The sequence below is a fragment of the Tinamus guttatus genome, unplaced genomic scaffold (genome assembly GCF_059628265.1).
Source record: "Tinamus guttatus ecotype Peru unplaced genomic scaffold, ASM5962826v1 Tinamus_guttatus_pri_ptg000155l, whole genome shotgun sequence".
NCBI lineage: Eukaryota > Metazoa > Chordata > Aves > Tinamiformes > Tinamidae > Tinamus > Tinamus guttatus.
The window spans coordinates 9,310,209-9,330,109 of NW_028288689.1; the positions used below are offsets into that span (position 1 = coordinate 9,310,209).

General features: G+C 49.8%; 1 pseudogene; it reads left to right on the top strand.

Annotated features, from left to right (window-relative positions):
• The first annotated feature begins 2,803 nt into the window (after positions 1–2,803).
• On the top strand, positions 2,804–5,341 carry LOC104573091 (protocadherin-10 pseudogene; annotated as a pseudogene).
• The last annotated feature ends 14,560 nt before the right edge of the window (positions 5,342–19,901 follow it).

Below are 19,901 nucleotides of genomic sequence, written 5' to 3' on the forward strand. Positions count from 1 at the left end.
GCACTTGCCTCTGCCAAGACATCTCAGAGCAAAGATGTTGTGTCCCCCTCCTTTTCTTCTTTTCTAGCCTCCAGCCTCTTCCAAAAACAGGCATCTAGTTGCACACAGATTTCCCACCCTGGCAGAACTGGGGTGACAGCTGAATGCTCCCCAGGTGACCCAATCACAGGAGAAGAGTTAAAATTTATAGGATGCCAAGTGGGTGTCAGCCCCCATCCCACCACAGCACCCCCTGGTCACCCCCTATCTTAGGATTCTTTCCCTGCTGTTCCTTTTATCACCAGGAAAGGGATCTTTGGAACAATTCTACACCCTTACACTCCCAAACCCATCACTTTTCACCTAGGTGCTCCGAAATGCTGGACATGGGGGAGAGGATGACCAGGAAGGATTGAACAGGCAGATGCAGTGGTTGATAAAATGCATGTGGACGGGTGGCTTGGTGTCTGACGAGGTTGGGGCACAGATGGGAACTGTGGGGGTCAGTAAGGACCCCCCCCAAGGTTTGGAGGTGTAAAGAAGAGGAATAGGAATGGGCTAGAGGGCCCCCCTGGGAGGAAACCAAAGCGGAGGGGAGGGGAGATGGGCAGATTCCTCCTACTCGGAGAAGCGACAATGAGCCTGGGGAGCATCAGAATGATATGCGGGGTGCGGGGGGAGGGAGGAAAGGTGCGGGGGCACCAGCAGCAGAGCCGGGAAAGGGCAGGCGGGAAAGGCAGGCAGGAACGGGCGGGAGGCGGCAGGGGCTGCGGCTCCGCGGGGCGCGCGAAGGGGCTGCGGGGGGGCGGAGTGGGAGGGGGGGGTAGGTTCCCTCTGGGAGCAGATTGCGGGGGTGGTAGAGGGTGGAATTAATATTTTAATCTGAATCAGACAAAGAGGCGAGAGCAGCTCGGGGAATTTCCCGGCATGTGCTGGGTCGGAGATGAGAGAGGACTGGAGCAGAGAAAACGAGACCCCCGCCACGTTCCGCCCCCTTTTCCATAAATTCCTCGTGCCCCAAATGCCCCCTCTTGCCTGGACAGAGGCGGGCGGAGGTGCAGATCGGGGGCAGACAGTGGTGTCAGATCAAGGATGACGTGGGAGAAGGTCGCTTTTTGTGGGGGCTGAGGGGAGAAGACGGGGATGGCTCTGGTTTAGGAGATGCTTTGGGGAGTGGGATCTCAGAAATCAGAGCTTGCGACACTCTCCGGGCTTCACTTACCGAGCTTCACTTACCGGGCATCATCTACTGCTCTGCCGGGAGCCCTGAGCCCAGTTCCACGCGTGACGCGGGCTAGCTGCCCTTGCCCACCCTGCATAGCCACACTACACTCACGCCACCTCCCCCCCGCCCCACTTCTTCCTAACGCTCAGCCCCACGCGTGACACGTCCTACGTATGGCCGGTTGGCTTCCCCAGGGACAAATTCCCTTTCCGCAGCCTCTTGCCCCTTGGCAGCCCTTTCTGCCCCTCACCGCAGCCCCGCACTCTCCCCGGGCCCCCGCTAGCGCCCGCGCTCCGCTTCATACGCAGGTCTTTCGGGGGCGGAGGGTGGGGGAGTGGTTTGGGGGCAGGCAGTTCTTTTCTCCGGGAGTCCACGGGGGATCGGGAGGCAGAGACAAAAGCGGTAAAATATCACTGCACAGCTAAAGCCCCTGCGAGCTCTGCCGATCCCTTAACTAGATCGTTAGGGGATTATCCAGGCCCTAATCAGCCGCGGGCGGGCGTCCCCGGGGCTCGGGGCGGCCGCTCCGTCCCGCTAACGAGCGCCCGGGGACGGCGCCGCCGTCGCGGAGCGAAGCGCAGAGCTGCCCGGGCACCTGGAGAGCGGGACCGCAGCGGGAACTGATCACCCGAGGAAAACACCGCGATCGGTACCGAGGTGCAGGGGTTGTCACCGGCTCCGTCCCTCGCCCTTCGGGGCACCGAGGCTCTGTCCTCACCCACCTCCCTCCTTCCTTTTCCGCCCCCGGCGGAAAGTTTGTGCTCGCGCTTCCCGCGGGGCCACCAGCCCCAGGGGCGCGGGAGGACCGGGCCTCGGGTCTCCAAGGCTGGTGCGATCGTGGCCCGACGGAGGAGCGGGGCTGTCGCTCGGGGTGCCCGGTGGGGGCGGGTGAGTTGGCGGCAGGCTTAGGGCCGGAGGGCTCTGGGCACGCAAGGTGTCGGGGATGGAAGCGAGCAGGGAAAGGGGGTAGGGGTGTCTCTCAATGCCTCCGCGCTGATGGGCTCAGCTTTATCCAGGGCTGTAATCCCCCTGCTCCGGTAATTAAAAACTCCGCATTACAAGCCAAACGGTGTGTAGGGAAATGTAATCAAGTCTGGAGGGGCTTAACCATCTGGTAAAGGTTAGGGCCAGCACGGCAGGGGACGCGGCCGGGGGATTTGGCAGCCGCCGCGTTCCGGGCTCCTCTTAATCTACGCAGGCACGAGCGCAGCAGCTGTGGAGGATTCCCGGGGCCCGGGTGCGGGGCCACCGGCCCCTCTCGCCGCGGCTCCCAGAGCCTTTAACAGGACGTCGCCTCCAGCCCAGGGCTAATCCTGCCCCCGGTCCGGGCTAGTCCGGTTCCCGTGCATCGGGTTTTGGTGGGGGGAAAGAGAAGGGGGCAAAGCGTGGGACTGCAGCCTCAGGGGCTCCCGGGCCCGCAGGGAAAGGGTTAAGGCGCCAGTGGCCACGGCTCGGCCCACCAATGCGGTGCTAAAGCGGCGGGCGGGGCCCTCTCCTGCTGCCCTCGGAGTCCGAAACTACTTGAAAGTGCAAGTGGCGAAAGGAGGCGACGGAGGACACGGCTGGAGCGGGTCACCCCCGCCACAGCGGAGTGGTACCATGGGGGCCGGCGTTAGGCAGGGGCAGGTCTTCCTTCGCAGCTTCGTCATCCTCCTCCTCCTCCTCCTCCTGAGTGGGATCCCGGCCCCGCGCCGCGCCGCCGGGCAACTACGCTACTCGGTGCCGGAAGAGCTGGAGCATGGCGCCTTCGTGGCCAACCTCGGGGAGGACCTGGGGCTCGACGTGTCCACCCTGTCAGCGCGGCGGTTCCGCATCGTGTCGCGGGCCGGTGCCCGGCAGCACCTGGAGGTGAACCTGGAGAATGGGATCCTCTTCGTGAACGAGCGTATTGACCGGGAGGAGGTGTGTGAGGTGGGGGGGACCTGTCTGCTCCACCTACAGCTCCTCGTGGAGAGCCCTCTGGAGCTTTACCGTGTCGAGGTGGAAGTGGAAGACATCAATGACCATGCACCCACCTTCCCCTGGATGGAGTATGTGCTGGAGGTGGCTGAATCTGCTGTGCCTGGTGCCCGCTTTCCACTTGAGAGTGCCCAGGACCCTGACGTAGGCACCAACTCTGTGCGCACCTACCAGCTCAGTCCGAATGGTTTCTTCTCCCTCGAAGTGCAGACACGCAGTGACGCCAGCAAGTTTGCAGAGCTGGTGCTGGAGCATGCCCTGGATCGTGAGCAGCAACGCACGCACCGGGTGCTGCTCACCGCCTTTGATGGTGGTGTTCCTGAGCGCTCAGGCGCAGCCCACATCCTTGTCACTGTGCTGGACGCCAACGACAACGTGCCTGCCTTTGAGCAGCCTTCGTACAGAGTGAGCCTGCCTGAGGATGCTCCTGCTGGCACTCTGGTCATCCAGCTCAATGCCACTGACCTGGATGAGGGCTCCAATGGAGAGATCGAGTACTCGTTCAGTGGGCATGCACCACCGCGTGTCCGTGATCTCTTCCGTGTGGAACCCCGCAGTGGCCAAGTGTTGTTGAAGGGCCCTCTGGACTATGAGCGTGCCAGCCTCCATGAGCTCTACGTGCAAGCTAAGGACCGTGGGCCCTCAGCTGTTGCTGTGCACTGTCGGGTCCTTGTGCACCTCCTTGATGTGAATGACAATGCACCAGAGGTGACCCTCACCTCTGTGTCCACACCGGTAGTGGAGGATGCCCCACCGGGCACTGTCATCGCTGTCATCAGTGTCCTTGACAGGGACTCTGGGGAGAACGGGCGAGTGAGCTGTGAGGTGAACCCTGATGTGCCCTTTGAGCTCCGATCCTCCTTCCGCAACTACTACACTCTAGTCACCACAGAGGCACTAGATCGAGAGACTGTACCCGAATACAATGTGAGTATCACAGCCCGGGACATGGGCTCACCTGCCTTGCTGACCCGCAGCACCCTCACTGTGCCAGTGTCCGATGTGAATGACAATGCACCGCGCTTCATCCAGCCCTCATACAGCGTCTACGTGATGGAGAACAATGCACCAGGAGCCTCCATCTGCTCTGTCAGTGCGCTGGACCCTGACTGCCAGCAGAATGCCTACCTGTCCTACTCCATTGCTGACGGGCACATCCACGGCATGCCTGTGGGCACCTACGTGTCTATCAACTCGGACAGCGGTCACATGTATGCCCTGCGCTCCCTTGATTATGAGCAGATCCGCAGCTTTCAGATCCAGGTGCAAGCGCAGGATGCAGGTTTTCCCCCACTCAGCGCCAATGTCACTGTCCATGTCTTTGTGCTGGACCAGAATGACAATGCGCCTGTCATCATCTCACCCATGCCACGCAATGGCTCGGTGGCCACTGAGCTGGTGCCGAGATCAGCCGGGCCTGGCTACCTGGTGGGCACAGTGTCAGCAGTGGATGCAGATGCGGGACTGAACTCCCGCCTCTCCTACCAGCTCCTCCAGGCCACTGACTTCACGCTCTTCAGTGTGGCACCGGACACAGGTGAGCTGCGCACCCTCCGCTCCTTTCTGGAGCAGGATGGGACCCGACAGAGACTGGTGGTGCAGGTGAGAGACAGTGGACAGCCAGCCCTCTCAGCGACGGTCTCCATCCTGCTCTCAGTGGTGGAGAACATGCCCCAGACCCTCTCTGACTTCAGCGACTTCAGCCTCCCCCCGGAGGCCTCCTCCTCCTCACCACTCACCCTCTACCTCCTCGTCTCCCTGGGCTCAGTCTCCCTCACCTTCCTCCTTGCCATCCTCATCCTCATGGCCATCCGATGCCGCAGGGAGGGACACTCCTGGCAAGGCAGTGGCTGCTCACCACCCCACTGCCGCTGCTGCCCTGGGCCCAACGCCTCCTCTGATGGCCTCAAGACGTCGAACTTTGCCGTGCAGCTCCCCACGGGTGCAGCGCCTGCTGCCTGCCTGGACATGCCTGCTGGTGGCCCCCCAGGCTACTGCTACAAGGTTTGTCTCAGCCCAGAGTCCGCCCAAAGCGACTTCATGTTCCTCAAACCCTGCAGCCCTCCCCGCAACAACGAGAAGGATGCCAGGCACCTCCCGGCTCCTGGCAAGAGGGCCCGATCTGGCCAGCAGCTCCAGATCTCCAAGCAGGTAAAGCTGGGGCATGGGGCTTGTTGATGCCTAAGGGGCTCTGGCAGATTCCACCCACCTGTCCCTCTCCCCAAAAGACCTCTGCCCTCAGCCTTTGGTGTGGGAGACACTGGATGCAACTTTTTCCAAGAAAATAACCCCAGCCTTTGATCAGTTCAGGAACTAGCAGCCACCAGACAGTGAGAAATTCTCTGCCAAATTCCCCTGCGGCTCTAATTACTGGGGGAAATGGCAGGCTCCATTGAGACGGGTGGAAATATCCCCCCCACCGCCCTCCGCACACATTAGAGGCAGCAGAGATGCTCCTGTGGCCCGGGGGAATGCGGGAGTGGCGGAGGTGTATTCTCCTCTGTCTCAGTTTGGCAATTCTTGGCGGGACCCCACCTCTCTCCCTCAGCACTTCTCCGCTCCGGGAATGCGGGGGCTGGAGGGGTGAGTGGGTAGTTCACAGCGCCATGGAGCCTCTGCGGGGTCCCCGGGCGCAGGGCTGCCGCGTCCCACTGCGCAATGCGGGACTGGCCTGCAGCCCCGGCCCCGCTCGGATGAGTCCCCGGTCCTGCCCCCTCTGCCGCTCCTCTGAGCCTCGGTCCAGCCACAGAGACTGCAGCTTCTCCCACCATGGCCGCTGTGCAGCGCAGGCCAAGCCCCCGGGGAGGGCATCGGGAAGCCGGGGGTGGTGGGGAGGTGTTGCTGTCCACAGTTGTTAATATTGAAACGAGATGTCTAATTTCTGCGATGGACGAGTCTTTTGGAAACACCATTACAGGGATAGAGAGGGCTGAGGCATCTAATCCAATTACAATATTTGACTTTTAATAAAAAAAAACCCTTCCAAGAGGGGCCCGACTCCCTCTCGGGCCAACAGACCCTCCTGGTCCATCACCTGCATTTCTTAATGCGTAAAACTTCCCCCAGTCACTTACAACTCTCCTATTTTTACTCCACTCCCTCTTCCCCCAGCCACTTTCTGCACCTCTCACATTTGCTTCAGACCTGGGCTAAACTGCCGTTACTTGTGGGGAAAACAAACAAACAAACAAAAAAAACTGTCCAAAATGAACAGAATTAGGAAAAGTGTCCCTCATTCAAAAGGACAGAATTGACGATTACACCTCATAGACAGAGCCTAAGCCCCAGGCCACCTGAATGTCTGAAAGGGTGGGAAAGGTCTGTAAGGGAATGGGCTGGTTGAGCTCTTCCTCAGTTTCCCTATGGAAATGGGTATGGACTGCTTGCCTCCCTGCAAGGGGAATGAGAAGAGTGGGCGATGCAGGCTGCCTACCCTGGTTTCCAGAGCCTGATGTGGTCAAAGCTGGACTGATCAACAGAGACCCTGTTAAGCAGCCTTTCCTTTCCGTGTGTTTTCCAGATTAAACAGCCGAATACAGACTGGCTGCCTCCAAGTATGCAGCGACCTGCCCTCAAGAGGTATTTGATCTGGCAGGTTGGGAATGGAAGGGGCAGGTGGAAGAGGTGTGTGAAGGCAGAGAAGTTTGAATCACTCTTTTGCCTTTAGTTCCCAGAGCCTGGAAGACATGGGGGAAATTCGCAGAGCCCTTCAGAAGGAACATGAGAGGTTGTGCACGCTGATGACTCCTGTCTCTGGTTAGTACTGGGGTACTGGGGCTGGAGAGCTTCTTGTCACCTAGTGGAGATGTGAAGGGGGACAAACCTTTGCTTGTGGCAGTAGTTGGGTAGTGTGTATGTCTCAAGGGGAAAAGATGTGTGTACCCCAGAAGGGAAGGATGATGGCATGTGACCATGGGTGCAAGGGACATGGATCTGATCACTCCCCCCACATTGAACAGTGGAATGTGACCTCCTCTGAGCTGGTTTCACACATATCTTTCCTCCAGAATTTCAGAAAGCCTCAGCAGGCACCAACAGCATCTGGACACCTCAGTATGGCCCTCTGTACCCAGGACAAATACAGGCCCTGGATTATCAACACAATGTCTACATACCTGGCACCCCCACCCTGATTTCCAGCAAAGATGGGCCCCTCTTCCTGGGCCGGGAGGACAAGAACAGCTTTTCCACCTTTGGCAAGAAAAAGAAAATGACAACCTATTGTGACATGCATGACAACATGGTTATCAACAATGATCTGAAATAGTGGCTGGGGTTGAGTCTGAATGGCTCCGCTCAAGGTCTTGGAGGTTGCTTACTTTATTTCAGCTACAAAGTCCATCCAGAGCAAGTAAACTCACATATGAACCACTTGGGATCCCACAGGGCTGCCAAGACTGTGGTTCACCAGGGCGTACTGAAAGGTTTTCAGGAGCAAGAGACTAGGGGTGGAGTGGGGAGATGGTCCTCCTATCTCATTCTACAGGACAGTGTTGGCAGTGGGTGGTGCTGGGGGTCTGCTGACCTGTTCAGCAAATCTGCCTTGAGTTTATCCATTGCCATGTCCTTCTAGGGACAGTCCTCTGTAAACATTATTGTCTCTTTGTCTTGTCTGGCTATGTGAATGTACTGAGCTGCACGCATGTATTTCTGCCCCAGAAGGCATGGGAAGGGGATCTCCACACAAAGACTAAGCCTGATCCAGTCCAGCCTGGCCCTACACATGTATTTTGATATAGCACCAAGACCTATTGGGATGTACTGCCTGCTCAGAGCAGCCACCAGTGCCTGGTTTCTCCAGGAAGTGAGGGCAAACCCCATCCATCATGGGTGCTTCCCTTTTGACTGTGATCCAACACTTTCAGGGCTGGAGATCTGGAGCCCAGGACAAAACTGGGGTCCAGGTCACCACCAGTTTCTGTTCTCTGCGCAGTATGGGATGGAGCAAAACCACACTTGATATCCAGAATATCTATTAGCTTAAGAGGCTGGGCGATGCACAGCAAGAGGCAGGCCCTCCTGGGGTTCTCTTTAGGCCAAAGTGACATCATTTGGAAATTTCCAGATATCAGAAGCAGCCCCAAATGGGTGATATTCCCCTTCCCTGCTCTTTCCACCCACCCTCACCCGGATCTCTGCCTTCCTCAAGCCCAGAAGCCCTGGAGAGAACCTCTGCCTTGGGGGCTCCTCACATTTTCTTATATGCATGAGGCAGACATCTCCCTCTGTGCCCTGCTTCTTTCTGAGGACTTTTAGCAAGCCATCAGGGGCCCTTAACGGCAGAACTCCATCCCTAGAAGAATATCTTCTGCTGCTCCACTCACCCTGGGGAGCAGAGAGAGCCGAAGAACCCTATGAAGGGATGAGCCAAACTGGAAGCCTGCTAAGTTCATTTTCAGGTTATCTTGTCCATCAGTTCTGTCCCTGTCCAGGTCAAGGGCAGAAGGAGGGAGAGGAGGAAATGGTGGGAACCTGATGGTGTGTCTGTTCACCCAGTCTGTCTGCCAACACTGCCAATTGCTGGCATGTCATTGGGCAGTTCATTTCCAACCCATTTGTGCAGAGCATAACGGCTCTTTCTAGACCAAGTTTGTTTCACAATGTCTGATTTGTACCAATAAAAATGTATTTTAATAGCTCATCCTGGCACCTCACTGTCTCTGAGCCACCAGCTACATCTGACGGAAGAAATTGCTGCTGGGCTATGGAGCATGGCCATCAGCTCCAGTAGTCATGCATGTCCCTCTGGCCTCTTCCACTATTGGAGCAGCCCAGAGGAGCTCATTTTACTCATTTTGCCAGAGTCCTCAAGGTCTCTTTTCCTCCCTTCCTGAATTCAGGGACATTCTGGGGACATGGTCAGGAGGGTCTGTGTGCTGGAAGCATTACATATCTCCTTACTCCAGCTTGCAGTGATTTGTTCCAAGGCATGAGTGTAACAGACCTTGGACTGCTGCGGACAGGGTCTGGATCTAAAAATAATGCCATAATATTTTATGTTTGTTCTTGCATTGTTTTTATGACTCATTTAAGCTTCCCTCTAGATCCTTGCTAGAGTGCTTGGTGCTTCCCACCAGCTTGCTAGGATTATAGCGGGAGGATATAATCCAGATGTGTGCCAGGAACAGGGACTACCTGCTTGAGATCTGGGGGAGGAACAAGGAAGGGGAAAGGGAAGATGGATGCTTTTCAGCTTGGCTGGGGCAAGGGGTATGCCTTCAGATGGAGTCCTGAGTTGGCCACAACATGGCTATTGTTCCCTTACCAAGCAAACAACTTGGGGGACTGCAATGCAGCATTTGAGATTAATCCATCAAGTCCTTGTCTACAAGCACGTAATGGGTCCTTTCCTGAAGGTACATTGTGTGTATTGGGAGGCAGTCAAAGAGGTCCATGAGGGTCAGGAGCCCCAGGAGGACACTGCTTTGGACATGAAAGGGACCTGGCTGCTTCTGGTGACTTCAGTCCCTGCTTGTGTCTGAGCAGATGAAAGACTCTCTGTCCTGATCTGGCAGTAGAATGAAGGATGTTATTCTGGGAAGTAGATTGCTCAGTGGCCTCTTCAGAGTGCTGAAAGTTTTTTTTTAAAAAAGATCCAAACAGCTGCAGCCTTAGACCCCCCTGTACAACATTAGCCTGTTTCATTGCTTCAGAAGAAAAAAAAAAGAATTATGCAAATTGATACAATAAAGGTATTAACAGCCTTAAGAAGCAATAAAAGCACTAAGTGGACTCAGCTCCCTGAGGGGACTGTGACCACCCCCTCTCCCACGTCAGCTCTGGTAATATCTTCCCTTCTGTTTTCAGGTGCTGCTGGGCAGCACTAGGAGATGTCACTGCATCCCCTCTCCAGCAAGCCAGGAGGGACTCAGTCTCATTCCCTCTGCATATCCCAGTATGTGGCATCCAGGACCAGCATGAAAAACAGGACTTCTTAGCAATGGAGCTGTTGCTTTCTAGCAGCTATCTAGTTGTTTCTCCTCAGAGGACTCAGAAATGAACATCTAAAACACAGGCATATGAAAACGACAACTTGTCCCCCTGTCTTTGGTAATTTATGCAGTTAAGCAACCCAGCAGCCAGCTGTTGTCACCTCCCCAGAAATATGTCTCACTGTCTAGTGCTTTTTATCAGCATTTTTCTCCCCTATTGTTAAGACTAAATCAGGCTTGAGCAAACTGCTGTCTTCTCCTTTCCATCACTCCTGGCCATCCTCAGATCAGGAGGTGTGATAGGCACATACACATAGTTGTGCTTCTTGTTAATCACCAGGTCACTTGTTAATCACCACAGTGCAGATCAGGCCACTTCCAGGAAGTGTTTGCAGGTCAACAGACAGCCCACCCCAGTCCCAGCTCCTTGCAGACCCTGAGCATCTCCTGCTTTGTTAAGGGAAATCCAACTCTACTGACAAGAGCTCCACTAAAATCTCTCCTCCGTACTGGCATATCAACAAAAAAAGATCATAAAAGGGACTTGTCTTAGGAAGATAGCACTTGCTTAAACCTTAATACAACCATAATACTGTCCTGTATTCAAAGGGCATGCCTGTTCAAATACATTGGTCTAATAGATCTTCTTTCTTTAAAGGTCTCCCAGAGGGACAGAATGTGATTAAAAATGCAAGGTCTTAGCCCTACAGCCAGTTATTTTTACAACTCTTCCTGTGCTTACTCTCTTGCACAGTTCATGAGCATTAGCTGGTTTCTCTAGTCTGGTAATGCACAGGGCATGAGAGTCACTTTGGAGATGCACTCATCAGACAGCTCTCTCTCTGTTCTCCTCATATAGCCCTCCAGTTCTTGCTGAGATCCAGAGGCAAATCCAGCTTTCAGGGACCTGCCAAACAGCCCAAGATTTGCTTCTACAGCAGTGGGAAGGCTGCCATGTGGTGTAAAATGCTGCAGGCCATGTTAGGCAGGCGTATAGTGCTTCTGGGCACCAGCACAAATAGGGACTGTTTTCATGCTCCTGCTGTTGCTGAATAGGCTTTTTGGATAGAAACATTACTTACATCTCTATAATGACTGGGAAGCCTATACCAGAGAGGTAAAATGAATCCAAAGTTAGAGAGAAAAGAGGACAGAGCACCCAGAGGAGCTTGTGCTCAGATCTGCCCCTTATTTCTCTCTGCATCTAGTAGCAAGCAGGAAAGCCAGGCCCCCAGAAATCCCTAGTGAAGACATAGTCCTTCTTCAGCATGCAGCTATGCTGGGTTGGGTAGAGCTATTGATCTGACTGAGCACTTGTGGTCTCAGCTACATAGAGCAATCAGTATCAATATCCCACATCTAAAATCCCTGAGGAACCGTGAGAGTCCTTGCATGGACCTTGGCAGACTCTGGATACAGCCTGAGGTCTGTAGCACTCAGTGGTTAACTACAGTCTTCTGTGATGCTTGGCCTTCAACTTCTCTTCCTCTCACATGAAGATTCTCCCAGGATGAACAGACCTTAATTTAGTCATGGCTCAGTCCAGATACATCCTGACTTCTTTTCAAATAGCCGTAGCATTTTAAACATCTCCTTGGACTCATCCTATAGAACTGCCTCCTGTTCTCAGCTAGATTCTCTCTGCCTGCTTCCTTCTTGATCTCAGTACATATTTTGCAGAAATAAATACTCTTTCATTTATGTCCTCGTAATTTAGCCTCTGCTGCACTGAAAAACTGTCTGTGTGATTGTCATGTTTTGTTTTCCTCTGTTCCTTTGCTCCTTTTATTTTACTTTTCTACTGCTCTGAAAACATCAGTTGCTAACTCCCCCACAGAGATCAGATGAAGAAATGGGCCTGTGCTGAGAGGCTCTTGCCTCCCAGTTTGCCTATAATGTGTTTTCAATCTAAGTGGTGGAAATGTCACCGACTCTGTTTGCCGCATTCACTCTAGTGGACTGAATGTTTCTTGTTAGTGATAATGCAACTTAATCAGCTAATTATTGTGAGACATAAGTAGACACCTTTGTGTATTGAGTAACTTACGACATCATGGACCAAAGAGCAGGAATGAAGGCTTTGAAAATAAATTAAATATGACCCCTAGTGCAGTCTGCACTTTGACTAATGACTCATCTCCCATGAAATTCAATGATTTACAAATCTTGCATTTAAATAAGTGATACATTTTTGCACATTTCAGAAAAAACAGGATTTTTTTATTTCAGCATCCAGAATTCAGCGTGTTCTCCTAATGCCAGGAAGCAGTACAAACAAGTTCATGTTAAATGTATTGAAAAAATAAAACATTTGTGCAGCCAGCCATCAGAAATACATGCCAAGGATCTGGACCCATTTGTGATGAGATAGTCTTCTTAATTCAGTGCTAGGAATATCTGCAACAACCGGTGAAAAGAATACATTAGAAGAAATGAAGAGAGAGTGCAGATTCCCAGAAGGGTCACTAAGGTCTTCATATCAAATCCGCTCATTTCAATAATGTCTACAACAGTGAATATCATTAAATAGCTCCAGAAATTTCTTATCATACATTTTGCCTGCACAGAAATAAGTCATATTTATATGAAGGAAAGATAAGCAGGAAAAGCAGCCATCAACTGAGAAAATCATTATAAGCATTAGTAGGATTTTAGATAGGCCAAGATGTAGAGCGTGTGTGATAGGAGTCCATATCTGAAAGAGAAAAATTGGGGTTAAATTGCTAATGTGAACCCAGAGAAAGGATGAGCTGTCTGAACGTGTTCTGTTTCATTATAATGATTTATTGCATTTCTGTAACCAAATCATCTCCTGAAATAACACTGAAGTTCTGCATTTTTGTAATGGTGCAAACAATACAGCAGGATCTGGAAATCCTTTACAGAAGGTCTTCAGCCCAAGTCTATCTGAAATTCAGAGTTTAGTTTTTGCTCTGAGAGTACAGAGAAGTGAGGTGGGAGTAGTTACATTCCTCTAAGAAGTGAGTTGCTGAATAGGGAGGGGTTGCCCTAACAAACTGCTATTTGGGCCAGATTCAGTTCATTGTCAAGGGAAGTTTGTAATGCCTCATTGGTTGAAGCAGGCTAAGAATTGTCCCATTTTTGCAGCCTTTCTTCACCACATACATGTGGGTGATCTCTCCTATTCAGGTCACTGATCAGGGTTGCAACCACAGTGCTCCTGCTGTGTCCCATGTCACCATTTTTTTTCTCTATGCCTCCCTGCATATCTTTCCATTTCTTCTGCAGATTGTAAGTAAGTCTGTGGACTATCCCATCTTTCCTGAGCTCACATCAGCCTACAGGCCTTACAATTTGGTGAGTCTACTCTCATCTTCCGTATCCATATTTCTGAGTGTTTCTGTTAAGAGAAATGTGTCTTCAAACTGGCAGGTGTGAGCCCTGAGGACTTGAGGTCTCATTTTCCATCAAGGAAAAGCTCTCCATTCAGTTTATCACTGCTATTGCTCTGCAGTCACTCACTCTGTCTTTTGACTAATTCTTCTCCAAGTATCTAAAAATAGGAGGCTTGCTCTGAAGTTGAATCCTTTCTGTCTCCCACTTGCCCTCAGTCTCTTCCTTGCTCTTCCTCTAATATCATCTTCCAGGAGCAGAAGAAAAACGTGTGCTTTCAGCACCTATCTTTCAATGAGAGTTTATCAGAGACCAGAAGAACTGGTTTGCTATTTGCTCGCATTCTCCCCTAGAAGACCCAACTCCAGGGATGCAGTCCTGCAGTCAGCTCCCAAACCTATAGCTTAATTATTCTGATGGCAGAAAATACAATATCATATTGAGATTGCTTCTTCTTTTTTTTTCTTTTTTTTTTTCTTTTTTTTCTTTTTTCAGCTTTAATTCTTCTTTCCATTGCTTCAGGGTCAAATGAGTTATACAGATGGACCAATTCCCTTTCCTGAGTGCTGGCATGTTCCCCCAGGGGTCCTCCTGGCTGTTTATGTCAAATAATATGAACAATATGACTTCCTGAATATCTATCAAGTGCCTCTCATTTGATGGTGATGCTCTTTCAATGTCTGAATAGACTTCAAGATGCTTCTGTCTCCACTGCTGCATCCACACTTGTCCCTTCTTTTCTTCTCCTCCTTTCTTGCATCTTCCATTTTATACCTGCACTACTTCCCTGCTGAGGCTGGGTCAAATCTGACCCTGTTCAGGGCAGAAGGCTGCCCCAATGACTTCCATGAATTCTATCAATTCGTGAAGATCCCAAGATATAAATTGCCAAATCCCTGTTGAAACTGTGGCCCCTTCATTTTGTCCACATGCTCCCCAATGCTGCCAGAATCCAACCATCACATCTGCTGTGTGTGTGTTTACTGAGCCATCGTGTGTTCAGCATCACAGTGCCTGAGCACCTTGTTAGGGTCAAGGAGAATGGGAGGGAGGATGGTGTGTCTTCTTGTGTGTCCTTTGCGGTTTCACACCATTTCTTTAGCATTTTGATGCTTTATGTGGGAGGAGCTGGCGGGACCTGACTACCCTGGTTCTGAGCCACACACTGAGGATGGACCATTGGTGCTCGCCAGCAAGATGCTTCCAGGCTTGGAAGAGAAGAGCTAGAAGTCTGTGTTTGCTCCTCCTATCTCCTCTGTCAGCAGAGGGAAGTCAGAGATTTGCCCCCCCTGCCCCCCCCCCGCCCCCAAAAAAAAGAGAGAGAAAGAAGATAAAAAAAAAATAAGAAAAATAAACAACCACATCACAGACCTTGGGAACGTGCTCATCCTGCAAACACAGGAGGGATCCTCATATCTTCTCCCAAAGCTGTGTGTCCCCAAACAAACAGGGAAGGCAAGAGTAGCCTGGCATCTGCTTGGGAATGGCCTGATTCCTTTGTCATTTAAGAGTCACAGGGAAGTGTCTATGGAATAGATGTCATAGACAGAGAGGAAATTGAAACAGAGTGGGAAATGGGTCCCACAACAAATCATAAAAGGTTTGTACCGCCCATAGGTGGAATTCAAATGAACAAGGAAGAAAAAAAAAAAAGAAAAAGAAAAGAGAAAACCCCAGAAAAAATGAAACAATTGCCTCACCATGTTCATTGTGTTGCTGTGGAAACTCCGAATCCTTTAAGACACAACAGTTGTCTGCTCAGAAGTTTTCCCCAGGGCCTTTGCCTGAGATGGTGCTGTTCATTTATCCCTGGCTCCTGACATCTCCATAGCACACTTGCAAAGAGAGTTATTAGTTTAATTTTCTTATGAATTACAACAAGGGCAGAGAGAATTAGAAAATACTTATTATTATTATTATGGTTATTATTATTTGTTTTCCAGTTGAGAGACTGTAAATGAGGCTATTTATCCTGCTAACATCAGGATATTTATCCCTGCTAACATCAGCAGGGACCTAAACACAAGCCTTTCCAGAGTGGTGGTTTCTAAAAAGCAAAAACCCAGTATCAAGGACTGAAAGGGAAATATAAATTCTGTCTTTCCTTTTGTGTGTCTGTTTTCTTCCTGGAATTCAGTAAAAATGCCAAAAAAAAAAAAAAGGTAAACAAGTCAGTGGACTAGGCCCTGACAAGGAGTTTGTTCTAGCAAAATATCATGTGTGAGACTTTTCCAGGCCAGTATTTCCTAGGCTGGCCTACAGGAACAGATAAAGCAGCTGCAGAATCTCTCAGGCTTCAGCTTTCTAAAGGCTATGGGAAGGAGCTGAAGACAGAAGATCTTTTTGTAGGTGCCTGTTTTCCTATGCCCTGGAGAGACCAAACAAAGGCAAAACAGAGACCACAAACTGCTGTCATTTTACAAATCTAACATGGGACTGGTGGATGTAACACTCTGAAGTTTGCAAAATACAGTGGACCTTGTTATTTGGATTTTTTCCATCCTTTTTATTTGGAGTGAGACTGTGTGCCAGGCTTCAGTTATCGCTCTCTCTTTTTTTTTTTTCCTGCTTCCAAGTGAGGAGGCTGATAATCTGCACTAGCTGCTGTTTCCTTGATAGGTGGTATGGCTTGACTTGCTTGTTTATTTTGATGGCAAATTAAGTATCAATCTAGATGTAGCTATCCAAGTTTTCTAGGTTAGGGTCATGGGACTCTCATTCATTGGCTTAACTAGATTGCTTGCTGCTTTATTATATTTCAGTAAAACCTTTTGGCACACATACAGCTGGTTACAGCCTTATGAATGAGAACAGCAGGGCTGACGCAGACAGCATTTCTAAGTTCATGAACACAAAAAGATCTCCAGAAATAAGGGCAGTGCAGCTCCCTCTCAAATAAAATAAACAAAACAAACATGCTTTTCCAGCTTACAAATACTGAAAGCTGATTGCAAGGAAACTAATGTGGAGGTCTTAACTACTGCTGGGGAATTAACGCATGTATCGACCAATAATGCCATATCCAGACTTTTTTTATCCTTTTCTTTGGCCTTTCCTAAAGTTTCTCCTTGTGAATCCCCTGATAGTTCATTATTTATAAAAAGAGAGAGATTTTTTTAGAAATGAATGTCAGACAAAAGTGACCATACTCAGTTTTAGGAGGGACACTAGAAAACCGCAGTGTTTTTCTCAGCCCAAAAGAAATGTGCTGCAGTCTAAAGGAGACAATTCAGATATTTCCATGCTCACTTCACTGTTACAAGGTACATCCTGATGCAAAATTCTGCAGAGCTGTCAACAGCCTGAAAAATGGTTTCTCTTTCTTTCATTTGGAACGATGTTCTGCAGATCTGCAACACTCAGACATGCCCTGTACTAAACACATCTTGCTACAGGGTTACACACCAGCTAGGCTCTACTGGCTGTCCTGGCTTCCTGACCTCCCTCCTTAAGCAACCTTTTAATTTTGCTACTGCTTGAACAAAAGCAAGTGCTCTCCTACAACAATGTGCAGGGTCATGGACCTTACCTGAAATATTGGCAGTTTGGGGAATATGAGGTGTTGACAAGCTAAGGAGTTTTACCGAGAATGTGGTGTGACGTAGGAGAAGTGAAACAGTTCCTGAACTACTCATGTCCCTGAAGGATCAATCAACTGTTTCTGCCTGCAGTGCGAGCAGGAGCTTGTACAAATGTGTACCCTGGAGAGACACTTGTGTGTGGTGAAGCTTCTGCTTGTCTATGAAACTGAACAAGGACAGCCCAGGGGCCTGACCCTGCACCGTCATCGTTGTCCATCTAGAACCCACAGGAGCATGATCTGTGGGTGATGAAGCCTTGTCCCCCTGCTTTGAATAACTGGCCAATGAGCCCTGATTCTCCCTCTCATTCGCTCTTCCCCAAACATCTATAGGCATCCTTTTGACGTCCTAAATGACTTATCTGCAGACTGATCTTTATAATTTTGATTTTGCCTTAACTGTGGTATATCTGTCTTCAGAGCGATAGACAGGATAGCTGATCATTCCATCTCAAAATACCTGTGATACAAAAAAAAGAGAGAAGAAATACAGGAAATGAAACATTTATTGTTGCTCTTAGAAGGCACTCGCAATTTTCATTATTTTGGGTTTGTCTCATATTTCCCTTTTCCAAATTCAGCAGTGAAGAAGTCAGAACTGAAAAAAAAAAATGGCAAGACAACAGACCATAAAGTTTTTCCAACTTTATATGTTATTTAAAAAGCTTTACTGACTGTGGTGAAAGTTTGTCAGAGGCATTGTGATACATGATCCCAGAACTTCTTTTATCAACCTAAACCATGTTTTTGGTGCTGTTGCTCTATTTCTCCTTCTGTTTCTCATTCTGTAACCTGGTCTGGGCAACTCATTGAGGATCTATACGTTCTGGAGGGCTGTGGAAGAAAAAGAGGGATGATGTTCAGTACCTGCACATCAGGCAAATTCCCCATGGGGGAGATATAGGAAAGTCTGGCATGCTGTAGTAGAAAGAAATGGAAAAAATATGTGGTGGGAAATTTGTCTATTTTAAAGCCTACAGGAATTCCTGCTGTGGGAAAAAAATTTCAATCATTGTCCCAGAAAGAAGGCAGAAAGTTGAGAAGAACATTGACAACCTGATAAAATAACTATGATATGAGTGGGAACCCTATACCAGCCTTGAAAACTCCTTTCACTCCCTTTTTAGTGGATATTTCAGGGGATGAGAAATTTTAGAGAAACTTATTAATAGGAAGTGAAATTGTAAGCAGAATGCAAGGCCCTGCATGACTTCCACATGAAACTGGACCAGCTCAGGCTCTTGATAGCCCACTCCTCCCTTTCACACTATATTCACTTGACACCTTAGCACAGTATCCCTAACCTTTATGTCCTGATTTCCCTTAAAACCACAGCAAGATGTGCTGACATCATTTGGTGCAGTTCTCCCGTGTTTCTGTAGAAGGGAAGAAAGAGGTAAGAATTCTTTTTTTTTTTTTTTTCCCTACAGTTATTTAGATCTCTCACTGTATTTATGCAGACTGAAATGAAGAACACTCTTCCCTGCACTAAATATTTTGAGTGAGAGGGTGAAAGCAAGGAAGTGAATTATACTTCAAATGTCAGGAGTTATAAAAAATGCAGCGGACTAACGCTCTTCTGCTATTATCGCTGAGAGTGTCTCTCACCTGCAATCATGGTAAGCGAAGTGCCTTTTACTGAGCCAAACCTCCACTGAGCAGGAAAAGATTTCCATGCTTTGTACTTTTATTTTAAAGTTGCGCTGTGACATGCATTACTGATGATGAATGCACTTTACCTCCGAATTCCCTCTTTACTACTTAACCTCCAACTTTAAGACTCAATATAAGTCTTAGCCTTAGTGGCTAACCCCTATATCTTGCTCATCCTACTATAAACTTCAGTCCAGAGAGCCCTGGTGTTTATTCCTTACGAGTGACCTCTACATGCCAGATCATAAATGCAGCTCCTACTGTCAGTGATACCTAATGATAACTGGTGCTGAGCCCGCCCCTTGGATACCTCTCTGAAGATGTAGTGCATTAACTATGCATCTCTCCATAGCTCACATCCCCACAGGGTTACGCTTCAAGGTAAGTGGTTGGCATACTGTCCCTCGGAGACTACATTTATTTTATTCAGTAGTATAAACAACTGGCTGCTTTTGTGCTTCTCCCTGCAGAGCAAGGAAAAGCCCATTTTATGCATTAAAATTGAACATACAGTTGCTGAAAGGCCTGTGATGACTTTTTCTGGAGCTTGGAGTGCCTTGCCTAGCTCAGGGAGGGCTCTCATGGGACCAAACCAGTCTCTCCCAGTAGCTCCTCCTCCTCTCTTAAGACTCTCTTCCACGGAAGAAGAGGGGAGTAACAAGCCCTCAGCTCTGGCTGCTTCGTCTGGGGCTGAGGAGGTCGTATCGGGGGTAGTATCGTTTTATTTGATGAACTGCTTTAATTTTACTTAAATATATCATCCATGTCATCTCCCTTCCTCTGCCCTCAGTTTGGAAAACAGTTCCAAGAGGGAGAATCCTACAATTCAGCTAGCACAACCCCCTGGGGAAATAAAAACGGGCATAAATCCCGATTCCTGACATTTTAACTGGAGTCCCGGAGTGTCGCTGCCTGCCAGGCACTGCCAGGACAGGCTTCCACAGGGACTCCTTCACTTCCCATGCCCCTGTTGGGACACAGCAGCACGCTCCCATGCCTGATGGGGAGTGGGCCAGCCCCAGCAGCAGCAGCTGTGGCTCTCCTAGCATGAGGGCCAAAAGCCAGGCTGATTTCACACCCTTATAGCCAGGATGCAGACAGGGTGTGTGGGATGCACAAATTTCCCCCTTTTCCTCTTTCCTCTCCAGGTCAGGGCTGGTCAGGGACAAAGAGCAGCAGAGGAAGGTAAATGAGCAGCTCCCACCCCTGCCATTTCCCA